Source organism: Eublepharis macularius, chromosome 4 (assembly GCF_028583425.1).
Source record: "Eublepharis macularius isolate TG4126 chromosome 4, MPM_Emac_v1.0, whole genome shotgun sequence".
Lineage (NCBI taxonomy): Eukaryota > Metazoa > Chordata > Lepidosauria > Squamata > Eublepharidae > Eublepharis > Eublepharis macularius.
This window is the reverse complement of record NC_072793.1, coordinates 11,360,052-11,382,650: the sequence shown is the minus strand read 5'-3', so window position 1 is coordinate 11,382,650 and position 22,599 is coordinate 11,360,052. Positions and strand designations below refer to the sequence as shown.

At 44.4% G+C, this 22,599-nt stretch overlaps 1 protein-coding gene across 1 annotated transcript in view; it reads right to left on the bottom strand.

Moving 5' to 3' along the window:
• Positions 1–21,867, bottom strand: part of RNF41 (ring finger protein 41) — a 47,717-nt gene extending 25,850 nt beyond the window's left edge. The window contains exons 1-2 of the mRNA XM_054978524.1: positions 21,703–21,867; positions 16,434–16,592 (exon numbers count right to left, since the gene is read on the bottom strand). The gene's annotated coding sequence lies outside the window, so the exon portion shown is untranslated. The remainder of the gene's footprint in view (positions 1–16,433; positions 16,593–21,702) is intronic.
• Between the last annotated feature and the right edge of the window lie 732 nt (positions 21,868–22,599).

Below are 22,599 nucleotides of genomic sequence, written 5' to 3'. Positions count from 1 at the left end.
AAAGAGGTGCACACAAAACAAATGCGTAGCTAGCTGAGCTCTAGAATAATCTAGTCACAGACAAGTAATATATTCTGGATAGAAAATCCATCTAAAGAGCAGATGGCAGCTGCCAAAATACTAGATGGCGTTAATGGTTGCAAAAAGCATCTGATTATTCATGTCTGTAAGGCAAAGAACACAATTATTTTTCTATGCACAGTAAACTGAATCAAGATCAAATCACAATCTAAACCTGTTAACAATTGGTCAAGTTTGCAATCATTAAAGTCTAATAAGGAGTTGCCTGCAATTTTAAATCCTGAAGAGTCTAAGAGCAACATAATCTGATGCAACAACAACAAAAAATCTCTTCTTGGTGAGAGACCAAATTGGCAAAAATAACTCTGCTTAAGCACAGCCCCATTTTCAAATCTTAATTCTGTCTTTAAAAACTGCAATTCTAAACATTACAAGGTGCCTACCGGCATCTTACACCCAGGATTCAAAAGAAAACATACTTTAATCTCAGGCTTTTAGGATTTAGTTCCAGTATAGCTGTTACTTGCACTGTTTGATCACAAGCCTAACATTCTGGTAAATTGATTCCCACCACCATACTGTATCGTAAAACAAAACCCACCACCACAATTTGCAAGGATTAAGACGGAGGATAATCACCTTAAATATGCAGATCTTTTCAACATGCATTAATTTTTTCCCAAATTCTGTTTATTGTTTTCAAAATCACCAACAATACAAATAACTTTTACAAGAATAGGTATCTATAGAGAATTATTACATTCAGTATGTTTTCTAAATTATTATACATCCATACAATCATAAATAACATATATTTACAATTCACATACCATCATTTAGCAATTATTATATCTTACTGTATTGAATATCCATCCCGTTATATGCTATTGTATCTGAGCACGTGGGAGTGGATGTGTATAACTAGTAGTGGAGATAGAGAGGAATTATATACTTCCAATTTACCACAGATCTAGATCTTTAAATCTTTTGGAGATTTCCTGTTGTTTCATTAGGTATTCTAAGATTGGGTACCAGCTAAGTATAACGTCTCTTGATGTCACCTGGGGGTCTATACGTGAGAGATTATCTGTAACGGCAGCCATAGTATAATTGTCCCATAATTTTTTTATGCCATAGAGGAAGATCTGGAGCATTTACATTTTTCCAGCAAGTGGCAATAGCTGCTTTGGCAGCTGGTAACAGGATCAACGTAGTTCATGTCTTAATCTTTGTACCTCCTGTTAATGCCCATGTGTTTAGGAGCAATGGCTCTGATGAAATGGGAATATGCATGCCTGTGATTGTTTTGATTTCATTTAGAACTCGTTCCCAGAATGTTGCTACTCTGGGACAGTATAGCCAGCGGTGAAGGTAATCTCCTATCTCACCACATTACTTCCAGCAGGTCAGACTGGCGGCTGGTATGATGTGGGTTCATTTTTTAGGGGTCATGTGCCAGCGTGAGATAATTTTGAACGCTTGTAAACTTTCAGTTCCAATGGGAGATTTAAATGGGGGAAGGTTCCGAATAGATATCCAATCAGCTTCTGTCGGTTGTGTGCCACAGATTTTTTGCCAGCATGTTTGCTATGTGAGCTTACGAGTTTTATTCAGGTCAGATAATACATTAGAAATGGCTGAAACATGCATTTATTGAGATATTTATAATGTACTTTTTAAAAGAAAACCAACATATTTCAAGGAATAAACTTACATTTTCATAACACTGTTAAAAAAACTGTTCTTGTAAGTGATGCTTGGGTGTAAACGTGACAATACATTTGAAGATTACAGTGAAATCTGTAAAATTACAGGCAGGCTGGGAAGACAGAGCTACAACTTCACTGTACTTGGCAGTCAGCAGTACCAAGTAATCTACACCCGAAATGCTATTGTTTCAGTATGTGCACTGAATGAACTTACTGCCCTTGTCTTCTCACATACAGGTTCTAGATCCAGAGGAGTTAGCTGTGTTAGTCTGTAGCGGCAAAATCAAAAAGAGTCCAGTAGCACCTTTAAGACTAACCAATGTTATTGTAGCATAAGCTTTCGAGAATCACAGTTCTCTTTGTCAGATGCATGGAGGGTCAAAAGAAACTGGTCAGATATAGAGGAGGAGAGGGGAGGGCGGGTTAGATGCAAACAGCTCCTTCTGATATGTAGATGCAAACAGCTCCTTCTGATATGTAGATGCAAACAGCTCCTTCTGATATGGAGATCAGTTTGCTTCTGTAAAGGTTCAGAGGAGTTAGAAGTGTTAGTCTGTAGTAGAGGTTGTTCTTCCCACACTGTTTAAGCCATTAATTTCAACAGTAGTTCAAATGTGAATTATTTAGTATTGATCAAACAGTGTTGCGCCTACCTTTAACCACTGTTTGTTGAGTCTAAAGATTATATTTGATTTTCATCCTATCATTTTGGCAGGCAGATCTTCCCGCCAGAACATGCTGTAGGTCGGAGCACCCTTCCTCCCTCAACTCGCTTGAGCCGCCGCAAGCATAAAACCAGTCATACTCACAGTGGGGCAAGGGGGAGGGAATGTGTGCCTGCAGAGAAGACAGGTCTTCTATGCATGGGCTGGCAAACAAATAAAGAGGGCCTGTGACCTCCTAAAGAGTCTCATTCTTTGTAAATAGGACAACAAGGTCCTCCTAACATCTAAATTATGAAGGGTTCATTCAGATTCCAAAGTAGGATTAGGGAAGAGAACCGGTAGTGTCACCTTTTGCTGGAGGTGAAACTTTGATACCACCTTAGGGAGAAATTGAAGACTAGGATGTAAAGTAACTAGAGGAATGGTGCCTCAGGGCACCCAATTCACCTACTCTCCTAAGGGATGTGATGGCTATCAAAAAGGCTACCTTCTGAGATGGCTACAAGGTGCACTTTCACTGAGGAAGTCAAAAGGCCCCTTCATAAGTGCCAAAGTAGGTATTCAAATATAACGGTAAGTGGACATGTGAAGGGGGAATGGCCTTCATTGGTAACCCAACTGGTGAATTTATCCCATTTTAACCCATAAGCAGTCCTTGTAGAGGGTTTGTGGGCATTCAGAAAGATCTGAGTCACTTCCCTGGAGAAGGTGGAATATCCCGAAAAAGGAGCCACGCTGAAAGCTTGAGTGTAGTCACGTCATGGTGGAATACCTGGCCTCTCTGTAGCAGACCTGGTCCTAGGGGCAGTTGAATCACTTGCCCCCTCTGCCACAAGAGATGAAGAGCAATGATGAGTAAAAAGAAAGGCACAATCCAGCTGTGTCAGCTTGTAGTAGTGCTCAATCTTCTTAGAAGTTGCAGGCACAGATGCGGGTCTCTCCCAGATACTGTGGGCAATGTTGAGGTGGTCTTCCACTGCTGGAAAAGCCACTGTCTCCGGGGATTCAGAGTGGAGCGTCTGTAAGACTTTGCTCTTAGGCTTGGTGGAAACCTAGATGTCCAAGCCCAGCGCCTTAGCCATTCAGTGCATCTGTTCTGAGAAAAGTCTGAAATCCCCATTAGGGCTTAAGGTAGAATTATCCCCCACCGTTTCCTCTGGGGAGGGATCAGAAGTTATATATCTGGCAGAGAACTGCCGTCACATTGGCTCCAGACTAGTTCTATGCCTAGAAATGAATTGAAACACAAAGCCCCTGAGAAAGCTGGATCACGCGAAACAAAAATTGCTAGCGTTTTGTCAGGCTGGAAACAGCGTCCTCCTTGTTACTCCAGGGGAAAGAGTGCAACTTGGAACACGTCTACTGTTGTGGAGGCAAGGGGATTCCTTTGCACACTCAAGCCTGTGGATGAAAGAACGTGGATTTGCACAGCAGAACAGCACTTTCTTCACTTCTTCCCCACCTAAAGGAGGACCTTCCCCTACATCTTGAATGTTGACTATCAGGTTGGAACATTCTTTGGAGTTGAGAACATATTACGGACAACTTGTGGACATAGACAGAGAGAGACATTGTTCTGTATTGATTTGTACATATGCAATTCCACATGTAGTTCTTTATTCATTGACTGTGTATTGGTTTAAGTAGACTGTGTATTGGTTAAAGTATTCATTGTGATAGATAAAATAGTTTTTGCTAGTGGCTGTGATTCATGTATGATGTTAGAAGAGTGATTTAGCAGTAAGCAGACACTATTGGATTTTGTATACAAATTAAAATTTTTGGGGAGACCCTCTTGGCAACGGTTTTATACAGTCTTTCCCATAGCCTTTGTTTTTGTTATTATCTCCACAACAAAACACCCTGTGAGGTGAGTGGGGCTGAGAGAGCTAGACGTTGTGACTGACTCAAGGTCACCCAGCTGGCTTCAAGTGGAGGAGTGAGGAATCAAACCCGGTTCTCCAGATTAGAGTCCTGCGCTCTTAACCACTACACCAAGCTAGATAAGTTTTCTCAGAGAAGGCCTTCTGGCATATGGGCTTCACCTCTCAAGGTCAGGGAATAAAATGTTAGGAAAGAACCAGGAGAGCTTCATCAGGAGAGCTTTAAAAACTGCTGCCACAAGGGGAAGGGGATGATCAACATGGGGATTTCAATGAAGAAGTGATAGCAACGGGGGGCCTATCTGGGTAGGACAGATCCAACAAAGGTACAAGGCTACAAGCGCCTATATACCAATGCCCAAAGTATGTGTAATAAGAAGGAAGAGCTTGAGCTTCTCTTGCAAACAGAGGGCTACGTTATAGTAGGAATTAATGAGACTTGGTCAGATGATTCCCATGACTGGAATGCGGTAGCGGATGGGTACGAGTTGTTCATGAAAAACCGGAAGGATAGAAGAGGGGGCAGAGCGGCATTGAATGTGAGGAAAGGGCTTGATTGTCAGGAAGTTCTGCAGAATGTGGTTGACAGCCCAGTGGAAAGTATATGGGTGGAAATAAGGGGAGGAAGGATAAAGGGTACTGTTGTTAGAGTCTGCTACAGACCGCCAGACCAGGGAGAGGAGATGGATGCTGCTCTCCTCGAACAGGTTGGTAGAGTATCCAGACATCAGAACCTTATAATTATGGTTGACTTCACTTCCCTGATGTGTGCTGGGAGACAAGTTCAGCAAAGCAACAAGATTCACGCAACTTCCTGACCTGCCTGGCCGATAACTTCCTTTTTCAAATGGTGGAGGAAGCTACAACGGGCTCAGCCATACTAGACTTAATATTAACCAACAGGGAAGAATTGGTAGATGGAGGAAGGTGGTAGGGACCTTAGGGGGAAGTGACCATGTCCTCCTTGAATTCCAGTTGCTGTGGGGGGTGGGCAAGGAAGTTCATAGCCAGACTCATAGGCTAGATTTTCGTAGGGCCGACTTCAATAAACACTCGATGATGATGAGTCATTCTGTGGGGGAGTGTGCTGGAAGGGAAAGGAGCAAGTAAAGGGTGGGCTCTTCTCAAACATGAGCTTTTGCAAGCTCAAGCCCTCACTATTCTAGCAAGATGGAAACATGGTAAGGGCTCCAAGAAACCGATGTGGAATCAGCTGGATAGTAGAAAAAACCTTTTCACGGTCAGAGTAGCTCAAAGGTGGAACCAGCTGCCTAGGGAGGTGGTGAACTCCCCTTCACTGACAGTTTTCAAGAAGAGGCTGGATGAATATTTGTCAGAGATGCTTTAGGCTGATTCCTGCATTGGCAAGGGGTTGGACTAGATGGTCTGTATGGCCCCTTCCAACTCTAGGATTCTATTCTATGAGAGCTCCAGAATAAGCTAAGGGAGAAAAAGGAAATGTTCAAGAAATGGAATGACAAACCTCTAAAGAGGAATATATGAAGGTTACTAGGTACTGCAGATCAGTCATCAGAGAAGCCAAAGCTCTGTATGAGCTGGGTTTGGCCAGGGGGGCTCACTACAATAAGAAAAACTTCTACAGATATGTGAGAAGCCAACACAAGGTAAAAGAGGCAATTAGACCGCTGTTGGGAGTAGAAGGAGAAACTCTGATGCAAGACAGAAGAAGAAGCAGAGAGGCTTAACGACTTTTTTGCCTGTTTTCTCCCTGAAGAACTCGAGCCCATCTAGAGATGATAGAAGACATGACAGAGTGGGTGGCTAGTTGATATTGACAGAGAGGTTGTGAAGAGGCACCTGGCTGCACTGGACAAATACAAATCCCCTGGGACGGATGCAGTGTACCCAAGAGTGCTCAAAAAACTTTCTAGAGAACTTGCAGAACCTCTGTCCATCATCTTCAAGGCCTCCTGAATCGCAGGAGGTCATAGTCCCTCTCTATACTGCCTTGGTCAGGCTGCACCTGGAGTACTGTGTGCAGTTCTGGAGGCCTCACTTCAAAAAGGATGTGGACAAAATCGAGAGGGTGCAGAGGAGAGCGATGGGGATGATCAGGGGTCTGGAGACTGAGCCCTACGAGGAAAGGATGAGGGTCTTGGGAATGTTTAGTTTGGAGAAGAGGAGACTGAGGGGGAACATGATTGCTCTCTTTAAATATTTGAAAGGCTGTCATTTGGAGGAGGGTAAGGAGCCTTTCCAGTTGGCAGCAGAGGATAGAAGCTGAAGCGACAGGCTTAAATTACATGCAGAAAGGTACCGGCTGGATAGTAGAAAAAACCTTTTCACGGTCAGAGTAGCTCAAAGGTGGAACCAGCTGCCTAGGGAGGTGGTGAGCTCCCCTTCCCTGGCAGTTTTCAAGAAGAGGCTGGATGAATATTTGTCAGGGATGCTTTAGGCTCATCCTGCATTGGGCAGGGGGTTAGACTAGAAGGTCTGTATGGCCCCTTCCAACTCTGTGATTCTGTGATCTCCCACATAGCAGCCTTGAGGCAAGCTGTGTGATTGCTACAGGCCTTCCGTGGTGAGCTTCTGGCAGATGCGGCAAGTTGAAATGCTGTGTGCTTCTCTGAGGCAATGAAGGCACAGAGAATGCTCATCAGAGTGCAGCATCTTGGTGTCACACTTCGAGCACTTCTTAAATAAGGCTTTCTGTGACATCAAGTGGCTCAGTAGGACAGAAGAAAAAGCTCAGAAAAATTTGAGTAGAGTAGCAAACAGAGTAGAGTGAAGAACTGAGGGGGGAGGGGCGCTCTGACAAACAGTGTGATTTAGCGGGAAGATCCGCACATGCACGCTGCCCAGTCAGAACGCCCTCTATAGACCTAGAACTAGAAAATCTCTTCTGAGGCTAGTCTGCATCCGTGCATAGTCCCATGTGGGACTGCATAGAAGACCGAAAATGAACATGAAACATACATACTGCCCGTCACAAAATGTTAAGACAATGAATGTCAGGACCAACTGCTGGTTTTTGCATTTTCAATGGGATACTTCCATTTTTCCCCTCTTCCTAGCATGCCAGTGGCACAGTCTAATACTACTAGCAACACTCAGCTAAGCATGCTATGGGATGCAGACAAACAGGTCCTAACACCACAGCATGAAAGATGTACTCTCCCCAGCCTGATAAAGAGTCAAGGAAAATTCAAAAGCTTGCATAATATGTAGGATATTTTTGTTGGTCTTAATAAAAAAAATGTGGGTTTTGTTTCAAGTTTGCAGTAACTAATGTTGAGATTCCTGATCTGTGTTTGCAGCAAGCAATAAGGTTAATGTCTCCGCAGGAAAAATCTTAGCCTCAAAATGGTATACAACCTTCCTAAAAAAAACCCTGAAATATTCAGCATAGTTTGTGTTCCAGGCTTACCATATTTTCCAACCATTACAAGTTGCATTACATGACTCCAATCAGCTAGCAGCAGCTAATGCAACTTAATGCCTGTACAGCTGCATGAAGCTTTTTAAATTCTATTTCCATGCCGAGGGAGAAGGATTAGACAACTACAATTAAAAAGAGATGTGTATGCAGAGATGCGGACATCTCCCACCACCTCCGGGACATTTGAGGCATTGCTCTTCATTTTTAAAATAACACTATCAAGTTGCTTTGATTTCCAAAACATAGAACTGTATACGTGAACTTGATGGTGGCTGCTATACACTGCAACCTACTGTTAACAAGCCTACAGTTTCACATGTAGTTTCTCATTTTACTCATTGAAGGAAAAGAAAAATTAAAATAGTTCACATTCCAGCCACAGAAAGAATAAAGAGTTTAGACTCTTAATAACCACTGTGGTTTGATATATGCCTTGTGTGAAACTTTATTTGGGGGTATATTAAAAACCATGAAATTTCCAACAGTAGAAATAACGGGGACTTATGACAACACTTGCAAAGTTCACGTCTTGCGGTTGTAACTCTCTCGGGACTCCAAAATCAACTATCTAGAAGGTTTTTATACAGTTAACTGAGGATTATGGGAACTAGGACCGTCAGGTCCAGAGATTTTGCCTGTGACTAACAGTTCTGAACAACAAGCAGCCCCAGCAGTGTTATGTCCCACATTACTATTCCCACCTATTCAGCGGCATTTCTCTCCTGTATCGCGACGTACAACCGGAGCCCTCGAGTAGACATAAGGCGGCAGGTAAACTGAGTTCACAGGCTGAAGAGTCCACTGCAGCAGGCTGCCTGACTGTCCAGGAACTCTTAGAGATGCAGGAAGAACCTCCATGTTTGCATGGGGCAACCTTTACTCAGAAGGGAAACTAAAATCACAGGGGTGAATCCAGCCAGCTTTTTAATTCCTGCCCAATTCCCTTCTTTATTGCAGCCTCCGACTGTTTCCACACTGAGGTTTTCACTCAGGGTGGCACACAGCATGCCCCGCTTTATTCAGGAGTTTCTACACAACATTGTGCTCTTTCCAACTTAGGGGCTCCTAGGGATTTCCTCTTTAAGGAGCAAAGGAAAACCTCATTTGCTCTGACTTAAGGGGCAACAGAATGATGGCTACAAAGAGAGTCTCAGTGTGAAACTCCTGCCTGCAGGCAATGGGGAAGGGAGCATTAGCACTGCCTTCAAAATGGCTCCACTCCAGCATTCTCCCACCCCCTTTATTAAGGCTTTTTAAAAAAAATCCTCAGCTGAGAGCCTCATTCATCTGTTGGGAGGGGCTGCCAGGCTGTTTTGGGTGGGGGGGGAGTTCTAGCACTCTCCTACCTGATTATCACCAGGTTAGTGCTTCTGCACCAAAGTGACAAGCAGGAAGGGGGTGGGGAGGGACAATACCTGGAGTGAACAGGGCAGGGATGAGGTGTGTGAATGCCATCCTCATGTGCGCCAATCCCACTTGCTGCAGCTTTCACAGCGAGAACAGCTTTTTCTGCCTGGGAGAAAGCAGCTTCCATCACCACATGGCTTTTGTCCTTGCAAGTCCTATGATCGAAATCGCAGGAGGTCATAGCCCCTCTCTATACTGCCTTGGTCAGGCCACACCTGGAGTATTGTGTGCAGTTCTGGAGGCCTCACTTCAAAAAGGATGTGGACAAAATCGAGAGGGTGCAGAGGAGAGCGACAAGGATGATCAGGGGCCTGGAGACTGAGCCCTATGAAGGAAGGCTGAGGGCCTTGGGAATGTTTAGTTTGGAGAAGAGGAGGTTGAGGGGGGACATGATTGCTCTCTTTAAATATTTGAAAGGCTGTCACATTTGGAGGAGGGCAAAGAGCTGTTCCAGTTGGCAGCAGAGGGTAGGACGCGAAGCAATGGGCTAAAACTACATGCACAAAGGTACCGGCTGGATATTAGGAAAAACTCTTTCACGGTCAGAGTAGTTCAAAAGTGGAATCAGCTGCCTAGGGAGGTGGTGAGCTCCCCCTCACTGGCAGTTTTCAAGAAGAGGCTGGATGAATACTTGTCAGAGATGCTTTAGGCTGATCCTGCACTGGGCAGGGGGTTGGACTAGATGGTCTGTATGGCCCCTTCCAACTCTATGATTCTATGATCCCCACCATAGCCTTTTTGGGTGATCAAAGGGAACTTCTTACTTTAACACCAGCAGACTGGATCCAAACCACAGTTATCTGACACACGCATTACTGCTTCAGAACTGCTTGTTTTGCACTGGCAACAAGGGAAAGGGCTCATGAAATCTTAAGAGTGAAGCAAAAATAGTATCTATTTAGATGTTAAGAAACAAGTTGTGCTACCCTCACAGCAAGGAGACTAGAGGACAAGGGTACATCTTACTGTAGTTAGCCTTAAACTGTGTCAAATTATGCTAGTATGCCTCAAGGAAAAAAAGTGTAAAAGCCAGAGGAAACACTGATGGTTGGATCTTTTGCACGATATTCTATTTGAGGCTTCCTTCTTTCAATCAGCTTGTATTGTGGATGGGTACATGAAGCTGCCTTTATACAGAATCAGATCACTTGTCTGCCTGATTGGCCTGCTTGCCAACTGCTTTACAGAGTCTCAGGCAGACGTCTTTCAGAGTTGTGAGGCTAGGACCTTTGGGCATGCAGGTCCCTTTCTCTCTGGCAGACACAGCCCAATGAGGACTCAAACCACAAATTGCAATAAAAGGGACACTAATTATCCATTATCACCTGGAACACACATCATAGATTTGGCAAGAAAACAGGTATAAAAATGTATCTAAAGCTTCCAATAGATTTTTCTTGGAAGCAAGATGGTTCACTGTTCACCAAAAGGCATGCAACACAGCCAAGTTTGCAACAAGACCCTGAAACAGTCTGTACTAGCAGAACTTTCCAGGAATATTTATCTTGAAAGTCAGCATTAAGCTGCTACAGATGCCAGTAAAGGACCGTTTCCTCAGCTAGCCAAGCCTCCTAATTTTTCCTCCATAGAAATGGGGGGGGGGGGGAGAGATTTACTAAAAATAGCTATGAAAAGTGAAAGCATGTGCAAAGATTCATTATCTCATTTAATGAGACTTCTAGTCATATTACTGTTTTTTACATGGATAACACACCTTAACAGTGTCACCATCACTTAGCAGGGAACATCATTATGTAACAAATGCTATGCTCCTGCCGCCTGCTCCCTGTATCTTGGAAGTGCACTGCTTCCCAGATTTCAAAGAAAGGAAAGCCTCTCTTGCATACTACACAGCCATGCTATCAATTACAGAAATACAAGACTGAGAGCATTGAAATATTTAAGTACAACAGGACTACAGCCATTCAGTCTCCAGGACTATGCTGTTCAGAGATAACATTAGCCTAGTTAAACTACGCCAACTTACAAGGAGAATTCAGAAAATGTGTGCCTCTTGCTCTGGAATGGACAGCCTAATCCATTTTACCTTGCTTGGAAAATATATTTGTGTTGCTGTTCACAAAACACACACACCCTATATAAACAGATGAATGTGTGTAGGAGGAAAGTAACACAGGAAGCATCCCTCAGGATTCTGTCATAGGCACCAACGAGAAGCAGAGTGGGCCTCTGTTTTATGAGCATGTTAGCTCTGCAAAGGCTCCCACCTAGGCACAAAAGGGCACTCTGACTCCACTGCAGGGGGAAAAAAAGCGAGGAGGAAGCAAGCTTGCAAAAGCCATAGGGCATGTCTCATCATACCTGCCAACCACGTTCCTTGGGTTGGATCCAGTGCCTCTAAGGGTGTAAGGGTTTCCACAGGCAAAACATGGCGCTTTTGGCTCCCTCCTTCCCAAATGGCCACTCCAAACCCTACTTAACAGGAGACGCTCAGGAAGAGGATTTCAAGAGCATTTTGGGCGACCATGGGCAGAGGAGGGGGAAAGCCATGATGAGAAAGCCACAACGTACGGGTGCAAGTCCTTATACCCACAGAAGCCCCACGCTGGACGCAACCCCCTCTTGCTTATTTCACCATGAATTTTCAGAGTCTTCATATTCTGAAGAAAGACAGAGCTATTCAGCCTGGGTTGCTCCTTAACAGACATGGAAAGATCAACACGAGGATGCCCCTAATCTTGTTTAAACATTACTTCATCTCTAGGATAAGCAGCAATTTAAAAACCAGCAGCAGCCTTTTTGCAAACATGTAACTTTTATTCTCCTGCCAATGCTGTGACATGCATACACTGCAGACTCCAGTTCCTGATCCATTTTTATCATGTGGTAACTGCCATGACCTCATGACAGCTAGTCAGCATCAGACCATTTCACGCAATGGAGACATCAAATAAAGCAGCGCCTATTAATGGAAACAACAGATCCTGAAAGCTTGACTGTAAGGCAAACAGAAATCAGCCTAAGAAAAGGTGAAAGGCATTGAGTAACCCATGGAAACAGCAGCAGACATAATCCTAGAAACACATACACCTGGAACAGGGTTCATTCTTTCAAAGAAAGTAAATAATCTCCAAGCAAAAAAAATCTTTGCACTATTGACAAGCCCATTCCTGAAAACCAGCACTTTTCAACCAGCAACCTCCTCATATTAACATAGAAGCCAAAGTCATAGTACATGTGCTATTTTAAACATCTGAAGCATAAGCTCTTTGAAAAACTTCAAAGTTAATGGGTTATTTTATTTTACACGAGTTAACAGAAGTATGAAGATATTCTCATGCACTTTGCATGAACAAAGTGTTTCTGCTCTCAGGCATCCAACTCAGAAACCAGAAGTTCTTTTTCTTAGTGTTCTAGAGTTTGTGCAGCGCAAGCAAATTTTTTACCCAATGCCAAGCAGATTACTCTCCAAGAATGAGTATGCTTTAATTACTTGTTTACCTATGAAACCAACATCAAAAAAGGGAGAAGTAAGCAGCCTCTCACAAAGAGCTTAAAGTTTTATTTGAAGGACTCCATAAGCCAAAGAAACAACTGCTTGTGGCCCCCTACACACACTTAGGATATAAGCACACACTGACCACCTCTCTTGGCTTATGTTCATCTTCCAGAACAAGCCACGTTAAAAGGGGGGTGGGGGACCAGAGCAACATAGGCATACAGTGCCATGGAATGTGTGAAAGCAGAAAGCTTGTGGAGTCTATTCCCATTACCCACGCACTAAACTGAACTTCAGTATTGTCTTTCCTAGACTCCTGTTACTGTAATTGAGCTTTCTCATCTTGCCTTTGTCTTCTATTGCAATGCTGTTCAACCTTTCCAGACCAAGTGCCTACTTGTTACACCCTGGTTGCAGCATAAAACCCACTGAGCTACAATCATAACCTGTGACAGGAACATAAAGAGCGAGGGCTCTGACCTCACGGGTAGGAAGGGAGATTCCGCAATTTAAATGCATATAGAGCACTGGAAGGCTGATTAGCAAGGGTGGCCGGGGCAGGATAGGTTTGCCAACATATGGTCTGGGAGGCATGACCACTATCAGTGATGGCACTTCCAGAGATAAGCTGGAAGTGACATCAATCCTCTCCAGGAACTGCCATAAACTCTGTGATACAACCATAATGTCCCTAATGATTTACAGAAAGGACTAACGTCAATTTTGGGGGAAAGCTGGAAATGACATCATGTCATCAGGCCAACAGCCATTTTTTGTGCTGAGAGATCTCTGTCTTTTGGTGCTACACCTCTGAAGATGCCAGCCACAGCTGCTGGCGAAATGTCAGGAACTACAATGCCAAGACCACGGCAATACAGCCCGGAAAACCCACAACAACCATCATTTTTTGTGCGTTTTGTTTAGAGCAAGGGCTTAGTAGCCCTAGGCTAAGGGAAGAGACAGACTGCAAAGAAGGGAAAGGACAGGAGGAACATCTTGTCCAGTTGCAACATCTTGCTGAGCATTTGCTTTTCTGTTCCCGTTGTAGATGAAAGGCTTGGCTATGGCCAGAGGCACAAGCCCTTGGGTGTCTTTGAATTGTACAGCTACTGAAACCCAGACCAGCCCAAGACACTGGTTGTTGGTTTTATATTTTTATTGCTTTGCTCTTGTGAACCACTCTGGGCCCCTTCAGGGAGAAAAACAGGATACAAAAATACACACAAATCAATTAATATGGGAGAGCTTTTCAAACCTGCCTCTCTCAAAGAAGAATCCTGTCCAACACTGGTCCTTTTAAAACATCCCCTGTTATAATTTAGCTTTTTCTTCCTATTTTTTTTTCTTAAATATGTAAGTTGAAACATTTGAAGATAACTACGTAATAACAAGTAAGCTGATCTGGATTTTATGCATGGACTTTCCTTCCTACCCTTCCTACCATTCCTGCAATGAATTTAAGATCGCTCACATGATTCTTCCTCCCTTCATTTTATCCTCACAATCACCCTGCAAAGTAAGTTAGGCTGAGAGGCACTGGCATACAGTAAGCATTCTGGCCGGCTGGGGATTTGAATCCAAGTCTCTCAGGTCTCTCTTCACTCAAACAGTAATTAACTTGTGGAATTCACAGCCACAAGGTGTAGTGATAACAACTAGTTTAAGTTAGCTTTGAAAATGGATGGGACAACTCCATCAACGGCTATTATCTAAGATGAATATATCTCATATTTCAAAGGCTGTAAATGCCAATGCTGGAGGCTTTGGACGCCATACATGCTTTACAAGGGAATCTAGTAAGCCACTTTGTGAAACAGGCTACTGAACTAAGCGGCCCATTCACCCTACACAGCACGGCATTTTTTATGTCCAAGTCCTTGTCCAACACTCTACCTACTACACCACATTGGCTACCTAGCCTTCTTTCGTTGTTATAATGATTTATTTCTTCTTGTTAATGTGGGATATTTTTTTTTGTATATGTTACCATGAGTTTAAATGCAGACCTCTGAGGAAAGGAGGGGGAGGCTGACTGGGTGAATGGAGGGTACTCTGATTACTGTGCCCTAGATGAACCCCTGGGAGGCAGAGTGAATGGCAGTTTTTAGTCAGTGCTGAGGGAAAATGTTCATTACAGTTAAGTCAGGAAACTGTGTGGCACCTTAGAGAGTCTGTGTGTTTCTGAGAGAAAGTATTCATTCTGCCAAGTTCACTGAGACCGCATGGAGCCTGAGAGAGTTAGTCTGTATCTCTAAGGAAGGCAAATTGTGTGTGAGCCTGAGTCTCACAAAAAGGATTCTGGATACATCAGGCAAAATGTGTGGAAGCCTGAGAGACTACTTCTGTATAAGTCAGGCAAAGAGTGTTTGTGCCTAGGTCAGTCTGTATCTCTGAGGGAGAGATTATTCTATCTAAATCAGGCAAGTGTGTGGAAAGGCCTGAGTGAATCTATATCTGTGTGGATGAAAAGAGAGTTTATTCTGTAAGTGAAGATCTGTATGGAAAAAATAGTCTGTAAATATACCTATAAGAAAATATTATTTTTGAAACCACCAACCTTAAGAACTATTCAGAAACCAGTACACTTATCAAAACTCTGCAACCATCACACTTATGTACTTACAAATAAATACTACTTATGATTAAGAAAAAAGGATCCATTTTTTACCTCACAACCACCACTACGTGCTGACTGTTCTGACACACTACCATCTATAACAAGGCTTCCTATATTACCAGTTAAACTGAGGAGGTCTAAGGCAAAAACGTTTGGTGGCAGTAAAAACCATTTGAAGGAGTCAGGGAGGCAGCAATATATAGGTCACACAAAGACAAAACGGAAGGTGTTCCAGGTTAGTTGATGGATAAAGAAGAGAACACCTGAAGCTCGTGGGGCGGAGAAAAGTGTTGGTTATAACTGGAGCCCTCCTGGGGTACAGGTTTAAGGTAGAGCTGGATTAAAGGTACCAAAGCAAAGATTTTAGAAGGTTACACCAAACTAAACAAATCATTATAGCTGCTCTAAAGTCTTTTTCAGCAGAACTATCCCAGACATCCAGAGCCTTCAATCTGTTAGTACAGCTGCTAAAGCATATGATTAGATTCTGAGCTGTCGCTTGGGAAACAGTACTTTAGAGAGAGGGAGCACTTCACTGGAAAAGAGAAGAGAGCATAAAACAGTTTTACTTCCTTTGAAAGTGGCACGCATGTCTTCCAACTTCAAGTCCTACAGTGCCATCCTAAGCTGATATATCGTAAGTCCACTGAAGTCAATGGGCTTAGAGGATTGTAATTTTAAATAATTTGAGTTAGTCAAATTAATGTCAAATAATTTGAGTTAGTGTCAAATAATTTGCACTAAGACAATTTCATTTACATATTCTATTTCAGAAACTAAGCACCTATCTAAACTAAATATTTGGACACTTCTGACAACTGAATTTGAAATTATATAGCCCCAAAGTGGCAAAACCAGCTCTGTATCTATGAATTGCATCATTAACCACTGTAATACTCAATAGTTCTGTGTCGCAGGTCAGAAGCCTGTATGCATAATTACAACGACAAGTGAACAGATAACTAGTTTCCACCAGTTCTTACATAATCCTTTTTCCCAACTGGAAAATCCCTAAGAATCTTTTTCATGCCAAAATACATGAATATTTAAATAAAAGAAGGATGTACATAAAACTGTAATCCAAATCCCATTGAATACTTTTTAAAATGCCATCGTTTGCTGCTCCTAAAAAACAGGATGTGTCACAAACTGAAGCCATTTTGTGGAACACACAGCAATGTCTAGATTTTGATACAAAGAGAAATATGGATGCTTTGGGGGGAAGGAGAGTTATTTGAACTCTGGAAAAAAATGAAGCAAAGTTGTTTTACCTTCCGTAGTAAAATTCCTTCCTGACCAGCAACAAAGCACAGCCGAGTTTGGGTTGCCTTTCTGAAGCTGTCTCTCACATCGGCCCATCTTCTTCCCCCTCCTTCTCAATTTAAGTCATCATTCTTCTCTGCAGCCGGGATCTGTTGCCACAGGAATATCTAAACACAGACAGTACCAGTCTCTATGTGAAATCGGAAGTACTGATTAACAGCAACATGGCAAGACATGTTGAGACGCTATACGTTATTTTTAACAACGGGGGAAAAAACTGCATAGCTAATTATATGCCCAAGAAATAATATTTCATTAACTGTTCTTCAGCACCTACAGTAGCCTTGCTTCTCCAAAACATGTACTTGCGTACGTTTTGCCCTTGTAATTTACTACATATAGAAAATTATAAGACAGCAAGAGGCCTTACTGAACTAGTCCATTTCCATACCCCTGAACAAACCACTCATCTTGTTGGTCTGTTTAACGTTTTAACACTGATGCCTCAACAGCAGCATCTCTTATGGCCCCACATAACACCCCATTCCATTATCTAACAACTTGCAGAAAGCGCATGATAGAAGGATACATTCTGGAGCTAGGCTAAGATTTAAATATCTCCTACTCTACAGTATAGGGCAATAGAAAGCATGGCAAAGTGACGCAACAAATCCCCCAGTAAAGTTATTTTCCTTGTATTCCTTGCACTGCCGTTTAATAAGATGAAATTCTTTTTACAACAGACAGCAACTTTCCTGCACCAAGAGGCACCTACAGAGCAACCATTCACTACTTCACATCTCAAACAAACACACACAAAAAACCCTCACAATACCACTGGATTCATTTTTTAAGGAGAGCTTCCACCAGTGCAGACTTATACCTTTCTAAATCCACTGAAGCCAGCAGGCTTAGAAGGGCACAACAACGCTCAAGATTGCATTGCGTGCTAACTTATGACTGGGTATGCAGTAGCACCAAACAATGAAACTAGGTGCAGACCACTTGTGCCTGGGAAGCAGCACCTATCTGCACTACTGTGCGAGAAATGTATCAACCTATTACAGAAGCAATGTTCAGGGAACTTATGTCAAACAGAGGGAGGTGATACAACCTTCCGGCCCTATAGCAACCATAAGTAGCCTTTTATCTTGGGACAAACTTGCATCAACACAAAGATGAAGCCAAGAGAGTTTGAAGAGGCAGATAAGACACAAGTAGACAGCTGTTCCCCACATGCCTCAGATACAATGCTGTAGTAGTAGCACAAGCAGAGATTTGCCACAAAAACCACAGCAAGGAACAAGTTCAGCTTGCTAGTTATTTTGAAGATCAGTTCAAATAAACGATTCCCAGATCAAACTGACGCAATCTAAGAAAGAAGGCTATATGGTGTTCTAAGTGAGGCATCTCTGCATAGTGGTTGGGCTGTAAATCAGCACTCTGCTGGTTCAACTCCCACTACTGCCATGAACTCAGCAGGTGGCCTTGGGTCAGCCACTCCTCTCAGCCTCAGCTCCCCAGCTGTACTGTGGTGATAATGATATAACAGTGACTTTGTTAACCACTCTGAGTGTGGCACTAATCTGTCCAGAGGAGTAGTACACTATTATTTTTCATACCAGCTACTTAACTCCTACTTTATATGAATCACAAGAGCTTTGAGTAAGATAAGCTATTGTTATGTAATAAGAACATAGCTTCAAAATTCCATAGTGTTGAAGAACAACTTTAGATCAAATTCAGTTTAAACCTCATGAAAACAACTTTCTAGATTAACACAGCTCCTACATCGACTCTTAATCTTAAAAGTTAAAGCGAGACAGTATCTGCCAAGGAATTATAATTCCAAATATATCCTGGGACGCAGAGAAACAATCCCCAGTTCACAGATAATTACACATTAATGCACTATGAAACTCAGATCACGCTTTGTACTTTTAAACCATGGGATGAAAGAGCTGCCAGGACAGAACAAGTCCACCTATTATCAATTCAATATATTTAATACGATCAAAGACCAAACAAGTAACGACATACAATCTAATTATTACAGTCAAAGTAAACCATGTTTACAAACCTATCCATCTAGTAAGCACTGAATTTCCAGAATCCAAATTCTTAAATATTTAAAACTTTAAAATTAATTAAATATTTAAATATTTCCCCCTATAAAATACTTCCGGAACTTTATGGCCTGCACAGCAAATTTTGCCACCTTTAAAGGTGGTTTCTTGATCCGTATCAGCTAAAAGCTTATCTAGATAAAATCTATCATTTCTTCCCAGGAACTGATTGCAAATCGGAGTTATATAGGCCACTCTAATATTTTGGTAAAGTTTACACTCAAAAAGGACATGTCCCCTCGTTTCTACCTTCCCGGCCCCACATATGCACACTCTTTCCTCATATGGTTTACTTTGTATATTTATCCTCTATGACTGCTGATGGTAACATATCCCTTCTAAGAAGGGTAATTGCTCTCCTGTAGTCAGCTTTGTCCAAATTTTGTAAATATTATTATATGGCATCTTGAATGTACCTTCAAAATGAAAGGGTGCCCATTCATAGATGAACAGCAACTTGCTTGAAAATCAGAGCTCTGCCTCCTCACCATTTAAATATGATAAAAGAATGGGCCTCAGATCATCACTACTTTTAACTTGCACAGTTGAGTTCATAAGTTCCCTGTGGTTATGAGTACTCTGCAGCTGTAGCAAGCACACTTCTTTAAGTATTAGAAGAATTCTGCCCTGGAATACTAGTCTCACCTATAGGAGATCCATCTTCTAATAACAAAACAAGGACATGCCATAAGAACCTTCATGAGAAATTCCTGTTCCACAGAGCAGAGCTCTGGTTAGCTTTTCTATATTTTTGCTGATCCCCCCTCCCCCCCTTTTCTCAGGCTGCCTCTGGAACAACCCAGTAAGGGACCTACAACATACATGTATCCCAATCCAGCAGCACCCTGCAGTTCATTTCCATCTCTTTCACACACACTGCTCCTCAGTAAACCTCCACAACATGGTGCCCTCCACCTGCCAATAACCCCACCACCATCCTATTACACTGAGCTCTACTGATTAGCTGGCTCTTTCCAAGGTGGCATCTCAGTGGGTCTCTATGGTAACCTTGAAATCTCCAGCCTCATGACTCAGAGAGTGTTTTTCTCAACCCAAACCCACATGTCTCCCTATAAGCAATCTGCTAAACAGATTCTTCAGGTTTAGACTGCCTCGAGGACTTTTGTTTTATCCATCATTTAGGTGGTTTATAAGTTACCTTTCCAGTTCAAGAACTGCCCAAGGGACTTCAGCTTGTACAATATAATTAGAACTGTAAAATCATAAAGGTAAGAAATTAAAAACTAACATATCAATAAAGCCACAATGTAAAATCAGGGTAGGAATTAGTTTTAAAAGGCTCTGTCAAAAAAGACAGGTCTGCAAATGTGGTACAATGTTTGGGGTCGATCATTTCAAAATGTTCGGAGGGAGGTGATCCTTTGGCAACATGGATTCCTGCAGCAAGGCCTCCCTAGATGACCTCAGGCAGGCACACAGGGAAGGAGGCAGCCCCTCAGGCTCCCTACCCCAGTTGCCGTTGGGGTTGGGGTGGAGAAACAGCAAGGAAGAGCTGTTACCTTCATGCCTGTTTGTCAGCTTTCTGGAAGCATCTGGCTGGCCACTGTGACAAACAATGCAAGACTAGATAGATAGACCTTTGACCTGCTCCAGCAGGACTCTTCAGCTTTTAAGTAACTCCTTCCAAATAATCCCCTTCTGGATCCAGATCCACAGTTCACAGAAAGCAGCCCTTAAACACCCTCCAACTTCTCAACCTTTCTTCCTCACACACCAGCCATCAGAAGCACCTCACCAAGAGCGCCAGTGTGATGGTTAACACTGGCCTTCCATCTGAGAAACCCAAGGTCAAATCCCTTGTCATTCATGCAGTATGTAATCTGCCCAGGATCTCAGTGAGAAAGGAGGACTATAAACAAACAATAACAACAATTAATAAAGCTCACTCATAGCACAATCCTATGCAGTTACTCCAGTTTAAGCGCAATGATTTTAGACTGGAGTAACTCTGCATAGAACTATGGTGTGAATGAGTTTTAACCAGCCCACCTAACCTGCCTCAAAACGGGAGGGCTACGAGAGCCATGAGAAAAACCCCGTGGCACAGAGTGGTACAGCTGCAGTACTGCAGCCCGACCTCTGTTCACGACCTGAGTTCAATCCCAGCGGAAGCTGGGTTCAGGTAGCCGGCTGAAGGTTGACTCAGCCTTCCATCCTTCCGAAAATGAGTACCCAGTTTCCGGGGGATAAAGTGTAGATGGCAAACCACCCCCATACAAAGAGTCTGCCAAGCAAACGGTCGTAATGGGACGTCCCCCCATGCATGGTCAGTAATGACTCGGTGCTTGCACAGGGGGCTACTTTTACCTTAAACAATATGTAGTTTCTGCCGAAGTCCCTAATCTTCTCCCCCCCCCCCACAGCTATTTCCACTCCTCTCCTCCTCAGAAACCCCACCGCCCACCTCCTGGAGCAGAACTGCCGGGCTCGCTCTTTCGGCCCTTACTCTTGGACGCTCAACTCCAGGAATGCGTCTTTTTGTGGCTCAAGCGCCACGCACACACACGGACGGGGAGCGCGACAGAAAGCCTGACAGATCCAGGCACCGGGGCGGGAGGCGAAGGCGCCTTCCTCCCGCCCTGGCCCCGCTCCCGCTTCAGCTTCGCCATGTCCCCTCAAGGCCACCGACGGGAAGACGCGGCCCACCGCCCACACCGCGGCTCTCCTCTCTGCCGAGCGAGCGCCTGAAGAACAGGCGGGGGTAGAAAGCGGCGAGGGGGGCTCCGCGGAGGAGCACCGTTTCCACCCCATGTCCCAGCACCGAAGAAGCAGGCTGCCTCCGACCCCTGCTCCAGCCCCCTTAGGCGACCTACCCGCCACCCTCTCCGCCGGGTCTGCCCTTCCCTGGCCGTGGCTAACAGGTGCAAATGCGCCCCTTCCCCTTCTCGCCCTCCCTCTCACTTCAGCCCGCAGCGACCTCGGGGCAGAGACCCGCGATGTGGCCCTTCTCCGCGCCACGGAAATAAACAGCCGCCGTTCACTGAGGCCGCCGCCGCCGCCGCCTCAAGCTTCGCCCACCCCGGCCCGGCCCCTCTCCGTCCTCCCCTCGCCGCCCCGCCAAGCCCCTCCAAGCAAGCGGAGCCCCCGGGAGGGTCGGCCCAGAGGCCGGCTTCTGCCCCTCCCTGCATACCTCCTCCGAGGCCCGGCGCGCAAGCCGCCACCCGCCGCCAACCCCCGGCCTCTTCTCGGCCGCCGCAGGAAACGCGGCGGCCTCAACGCGGATGCGCGAGTCCGCCCGGGCGGGGGAGACTCCTGAGGAGACCTGCGGGAAGAGCCGCTCTAGCCGCCCGGCTCGGTGCTTTCGCTCCCTCCTCCGACAGACAAAGGAAGCCTTGGAGGGCAGGAGGGTCTGCGCCTGCGCGGGATGGCCGGGGTGTGTGTGAGGGCCGAGGTATGAGGCGGGGCTTCCAGGCAAGGTTGAGCGGAGGGAGCGGCGATTGGGGTTAGGGCGGTGCTGGACGGACGTTTTTAATAGCCGCCGAGGACTTACTCTCGCGTAACGAGGCGTAAGATTGTAATCATTGCAGCCATTCCTACTAGGGCTGCCAGCCTCCAGGTAGTGGCTGGAGATCTCCCGGAATTAAAACTGGTCTCCAGGCCACAGAGATCAGTGCACCTGGAGAAAATGGCTGCTTTAGGGGGTGGACTCTGGAATTCTGCCATGTCGAGGACCTTTCCCTCCCCAAACTCCACTTTCTCCAGGTTTCACCCCCCCCCCCCCAGATGTCCAGGAATTTCCCAACTTGGAGCTGGCAACCCCAATTCTTCCTGAGCTCCTTCCCCCTTCTCAAACTTTACCCTTCCCGGGTAAATCTCCTGGAGTTTCCCAACCTGGAGTTGGCAACCCCATTCAGAGGCTGCAATTCTATGTGATGCCATAGAGTCCACTCTCAAGCAGTTTTCTCCACAGGAACTGATGTCTGGAGATCAGTTGTCTTCCGGGAGCTATGCAAGCCCTACCTGGAGGTTGGGAACCCTACCTAAAACACTTGGGTCCTAAATATGTGCACTTATGGCCCATTGAGCA